This window comes from Mytilus californianus, unplaced genomic scaffold (assembly GCF_021869535.1).
Source record: "Mytilus californianus isolate M0D057914Y unplaced genomic scaffold, xbMytCali1.0.p SCAF_1, whole genome shotgun sequence".
Lineage (NCBI taxonomy): Eukaryota > Metazoa > Mollusca > Bivalvia > Mytilida > Mytilidae > Mytilus > Mytilus californianus.
The window spans coordinates 86,962,899-86,969,335 of NW_026262581.1; the positions used below are offsets into that span (position 1 = coordinate 86,962,899).

Genomic DNA, 6,437 nt, shown 5'->3' on the forward strand with positions numbered 1-6,437 from the left:
GAAATTGCCCTGCGTTGACCTGTAACAATTCTCATCTTTGTCCTTTGATCTTTATAGATCGTTGTCTCATTGGTAATCATATCGCATCTCTATTTTTATACAAAAACTCAGGTTTTGATAAAAGAGAGATACTTCTACTAGAGAGGTGTTTAAAGACCTTGACTTCCCATGAGGGTCTCACATAGTCAGTATGGAGAGATACCAGAAAGTAACAATGGCTCATCTTTTATGACTGCAAACTTTACATGGATGCTTATATCTATTCAATTTACAACTTTTGGCAGATGGGTGTACTATTGGCTTATGGTGAAGCTGTTTATTGTCATATTGTCAGAAATATGACAGTCATTATTCATTTCTTTCTTTTATTTATAATCTGCTGAGTGTCACCTCTTTTTTTAAACATTTTTTTTGGGGGGTCTGTTCAAGCTGTTATTATAAATGCAGAATTTTTAACCTTCATGATGTACGACTTAACAATATAGTAGAAGATGAATGCATAATTGTTGAATCCATTTTATTCATGACTATAAGTTAACAACTTCAAAATATATATGACATAAAATTAACACATTTAACAATGGATGTTCATAAGTAACAAAATCACAAAATATTTCTTGTCAACCACTGTTCAAAGTACTTCTTGTCAACCACTGTTCAAAGTATTTCTTGTCAACCACTGTTCAAAGTATTTCTTGTCAACCACTGTTCAAAGTATTTCTTGTCAACCACTGTTCAAAGTATTTCTTGTCAACCACTGTTCAAAGTATTTCTTGATATAAACTTAGACAAGATTAATAGCTTAATCGTAGCTGTTGAATCATCTCTCTTTGCCATACCATCTATGGTCATCTCCAAATTCTAAACTGCTATTTAAAGGTTATTATTTATTACAGATCCTTTTCACCATTTTTTTTATTAAACGAGTTTCTATCTTTGTATTTAGAAGACATATTTTTTACCTTGATTTCATCAAGAACATGCAATTTAATTACAATAAATTTTAATGTGAGAACAAATGGCTGAGAGTATAATCTAACTACATAGATCATGGAAGTAAAGATTAATGCCCATATATACAACTTTTAATGGTACCTTTAAACTCAGTGTAAAGTGTAAACTTCTTTCCATTCAGATGAGTCTCATGTATATGCATCTGTTAAATCAATTCGTGGTGTCTATACTGTGCTGAAAATTGGGGTAATTTTTTAAAATAGTTAAAATATTAGACAACCTTGTGTTGTGACAAGTGTTTCTAATGTTACATCAGAAACATTAAAATATTAAACATCCTTGTACTGTGACAAGTGATTCTAATGACATTTATCAATTATATGCTTTTTAATAATTAAAAGTTTAATGTATATCAAAACATTTACCATAAAGTTGTATTAATCCACAACACATGCAGCTGTTTGAAACAAATAATTATTAATAACAATATTTATGTAAAAACAGATAGCACTTTTAAATACTTGTGTACCTTCTACATGTACATGTACCAATATCTTCTTATACAAAAGGCTTTGTCAATTCACAAACCAATTGGCCAAAATGTTTTTCTAACATGCAGTTTGAAATCATCTCTTCACACTGATCAACTGATGCAATTTTTTTTATTATTACTAGTGAAAGATTATTTGTATGAAGCAAGACCAATGTAATAAAAAATATTCTTTACATCTTATTCAAGTGTTTGACTTTCTTTTTTCTTGACTAATTTGGAAACCTATTTATTAGGTACTAGTGTATATGAAAATTTATATCGTAATGACATTACATAAGTAATTAGTTCTGAACTTTTTTTAATGAATCATTTCTTTGTTTTGCAACAAAGTGCTGTGCAATAGTAATTTGAATATTTTTCTCTATAGTTATAATTACTGAAGTACTGATATTAAAGGGAAATAATTAAACAGCAAGATCAATGATATGTTAGCACAATGAAAATTATCTCCCTTGCATATGCTTTCAATATTTTTTACAAAATGTTCACTTATCTAACAAAAACATTTTCTTTTTCTTTTCAAACAAAATATCAATAGTTTAATAACTATTGAAACAATGATTAGAAAAAAAATATTACTTTTCACTAGCAAAAGGCTAATAAATTTCAACAAATGACCAATTTGAAGAAAACCAATACAAAATTTAACTATGAAAACTATTGATCTAGATAACTAGGTGTTCAAAAACTTTTCATGAAGTTAGAAATTAGATGGTAAGAATAGTTTTTAATAATCTGCACTTGCTTCAAACAAAATTTCACTTAAGCAAGGTGCATACAGCTAAAAGAAATCAGACTGCAACATGGAAATAAACTGTTATCACAGAGATATGGCTCGCCTTTTTGTAATTTTGAAAATGCAAATGTTGAAATTAAAATAGCAATAGTTTAACATGTAAGTTATGCAAATATTCAAAGTCGCTGAACCATGACTGAAGGTACATGGCTAAACAATCTCCATGGAATGAGATGTGCCAATGCTAATACAACTGCATACCAAATACCATTGACTTATTATAAGTCGTTCCCTTTAAACAAACCTAAACACAAACATTAACTTGTAAACTATGTAAAAGTTTCAAAGTCAATGAACCATGATCAGGGATGGGGCTATATAATCTCCATGGAAACGATACTTGCAAATGCCAATAAATTTGCATACCAAATATCATTGACTTAACATTAGCAGTTCATCTTAAACTGATCTAATCACAAACTAATACATGTAAACTTAGCAAAAGTTTCAAAGTAAATAGACCATGACTGAGGGGCGGGGCCAAATATTCTCCATGGAAATGAGATGTGCTAATGCTTATACAACTGAACACCAATTAACATTGGCCTACCACTAATGGTTCCCCTTGAACTGACCTAATCACAAACTAATACATTGTTAACTTAGCAAAATTTTCAAAGTCTATAGACCATGACTAAGGGGGCGGAGGCAAATAATCTCCATGGAAATGAGATATGCCAATGCTTATACAACTGCATACCAAATATCATTGACCTACCACTAGTGGTTCCCCATGAACAAGACCTAATCACAAATTAATACATTGTTGACGCCACCGCCTCCACCTTCGCCGACGCCAGAAACAGCATACCTATGTCTCGCTTTTTGACTCCGTCAAGGCGAGACAAAAATTAGACAATATGTATTGTATAAGCTTACTATTGAAGTTACATCAGAAGCATTGTAAATTAAACTGTTATTTGACCATAGAGATATCTGAGCCTGCAAGATTATGAACTCATCAATAACTTATAAATGATTCATACTGATAAATAAAATGCTTCGCTGGGGCGCAGCTTAATACGACCGCAGAGGTCGAACCCTGAACAGTTGGGGCAAGTATGGACACAACATTCAAGCTTGATACAGCTCTGAATTTGGATTGTTATTAAATATTTGACACAGCATAGGTTTCTGACACAGAAAGAATGTGGTCTAAGAACTTGAATTTTTTTAATTTACCTATTATGGTCCAATGTCCAAAATCAAAATACATGGTTAGATTCAGCATATCAAAGAACCCCATATATTCAATTTTTGTTAAAATCAAACAAAGTTTAATTTTGGACCCTTTGGACCTTAATGTAGACCAATTTAAAAAACGGGACTTAAAATTAAAAATCTAAATACACGGTTAGATTTGGAATATCAAAAAACCCCAATAATACAATTTTTTGATGAAATCAAACAAAGTTTAATTTTGGACCCTTTTGACCTCAATATGAACCAATTTGATAGCGGGGCCCACAAATAAAAAATCTAAGTTCATGGTTAGATTCAGCAAATCAAAGAACCCCATATATTCAATTTTTGTTGAAATCAAAAAAAATATAATTTTGGACCCCAACTTGGACCAACTTGAAAACTGGGCCCATAATCAAAAATCTAAACACATGTTTAGATTCAGCATATCAAAGAACCCCAAGAATTCAATTTTTGTTAAAATCAAACTAAGTTTAATTTTGGACCCTTTGGACCTCAATGAAGACCAATTTAAAAAACGGGACCCAAATTAAAAATCTAAAAACACGGTTAGATTTGGCATATCAAAAACCCCAATAATTCAATTTTCGATGAAATCAAACAAAGTTTAATTTTGGACCCTTTTGACCTCAATATGAACCAATTTGATAGCGGGGCCTACAAATAAAAAATCTAAATACATGGTTAGATTCAGCATATCAAAGAACCTCATATATTCAATTTTTGTTGAAATCAAACAAAGTTTAATTTTGGACCCCAATTTGGACCAACTTGAAAACTGGGCCCATAATCAAAAATCTAAATACATGTTTAGATTCAGCATATCAAAGAACCCCATATATTCAATTTTTGTTGAAATCAAACAAAGTTTAAATACTGGAACCTATCTTGGACCAACTTGAAAACTGGGCCCATAATCAAAAATCTAAACACATGTTTAGATTCAGCAAATCAAAGAACCCCAAGAATTCAATTTTTGTTAAAATCAAACTAAGTTTAATTTGGACCCTTTGGACCTCAATGTAGACCAATTTAAAAAACAGGACCCAAAATTAAAAACCTAAATACACGGTTAGATTTGGAATATCAAAGAACTCCAATAATTCAATTTTAGATGAAATCAAACAAAGTTTAATTTTGGACCCTTTTGACCTCAATATGAACCAATTAGATAACGGGGTCCACAAATAAAAAATCTAAATACATGGTTAGATTCAGCATATCAAAGAACCCCATATATTCAATTTTTGTTGAAATCAAACAAAGTTTAATTTTGGACCCCAATTTGGACCAACTTGAAAACTGGGCCAAAAATCAAAAATCTAAATACATGTTTAGATTCAGCATATCAAAGAACCTCATATATTCAATTTTTGCTAAAATCAAACAAAGTTTAATTTTGGACCCTTTGGACATTAATGTAGACCAATTTGAAAACTGGACCCAAAATTAAAAATCTAAATACACTGTTAGATTCGGCATAACAAATAAATAAATGTGATCAAAGATTTTACAAATCTAATGCGCCATACTGTGCAATTAAAGATTACTTCTTGAAATTTTTCAATATTTGAAATTTGAAAAAAAAATAATATTTGAAGAATAATTCTTTTTAATTTCTGAAATCTGAAATGAGAAAAAATTGGCCCCCCACAATTTCTTTTTATCCCCCCCCCCCCTTTTTTCCCCCAAAAAAATTCTTTCCCTCAAGATATGGTCATAATCTCAATTCAAATTTCCAATGGAGTTGGCAACCATAATTACCCATTTAAATTTACCATAGTGCTAACTTAATCTATTTTATAATAGAATTAATAAAAATATAGTGTCAAATCTTTCATATCGATTTTTTTGTAAAAAAAAAAGATGAAAACATTTGCAGATATTTTTACTGGTCTTCCTTTATAAATATGCATTTCTTTAAACATAATTTAAAAGCAGTGTAAGGGAAGTAACCAAAACGTTGTATTTGGATTACCTCCCTTACACTGTTTTAGATTATCTTTATTGTTCATTAACCATTACTTTATACATAATTTAAAAGCAGTGTAAGGGAGATAATTTCAATGATGTATTTGATTTATCTCCCTTACACTGCTTTAAATTATGTTTTGTACTAAAGTATTTGTCCATTAACCAGGACAACCTTGTTTTTCCCCCTTTTTTGCCCCTAATTCCTAAACGGTTTGAGCCATAACCCCCCAAAGCAAATCCTAACCATCCCTTTGTGGTATGGAAACTTGTAGTATAATTTCAGAGAGATCCATACACCGTTCCACAGTTATTGTCTGGAAACTAGAAAATGCTCATTTTTGGCCCCTTTTTGGCCCCTAATTCCTTAACTGTTGGTACCATAACCCCCAAAATCAATCCCAACCTTCCTTTTGTGGTATTTAACCTTATGGTCAAATTTCAAAAAGATCCATTCACTTAAACTAAAGTTAGAGTGCGAAAACCAATATGTATTCGGACGACGACGCCGGACGACGACGCCGGACGACGACGACGACGACGACGACGACGCCAACGTCATACCAATATACGACCACAAAATTTTTTTGCGGTCGTATAAAAATCTAAATACATGTTTAGATTCAGCATATCAAAGAACCTCATATATTCAATTTTTGCTAAAATCAAACAAAGTTTAATTTTGGACCCTTTGGACATTAATGTAGACCAATTTGAAAACTGGACCCAAAATTAAAAATCTAAATACACTGTTAGATTCGGCATAACAAATAAATAAATGTGATCAAAGATTTTACAAATCTAATGCGCCATACTGTGCAATTAAAGATTACTTCTTGAAATTTTTCAATATTTGAAATTTGAAAAAAAAATAATATTTGAAGAATAATTCTTTTTAATTTCTGAAATCTGAAATGAGAAAAAATTGGCCCCCCACAATTTCTTTTTATCCCCCCCCCC

General features: G+C 31.0%; 1 long non-coding RNA gene across 1 annotated transcript; it reads right to left on the reverse strand.

Moving 5' to 3' along the window:
• Positions 1-500: 500 nt before the first annotated feature.
• LOC127709345 (uncharacterized) lies at positions 501-5,145 on the reverse strand. The gene is made up of 2 exons (XR_007985609.1): positions 4,523-5,145; positions 501-4,000 (listed from the first exon to the last, which is right to left on the reverse strand). It is a non-coding gene; the product is annotated as an uncharacterized LOC127709345 (long non-coding RNA).
• Positions 5,146-6,437: the final 1,292 nt, after the last annotated feature.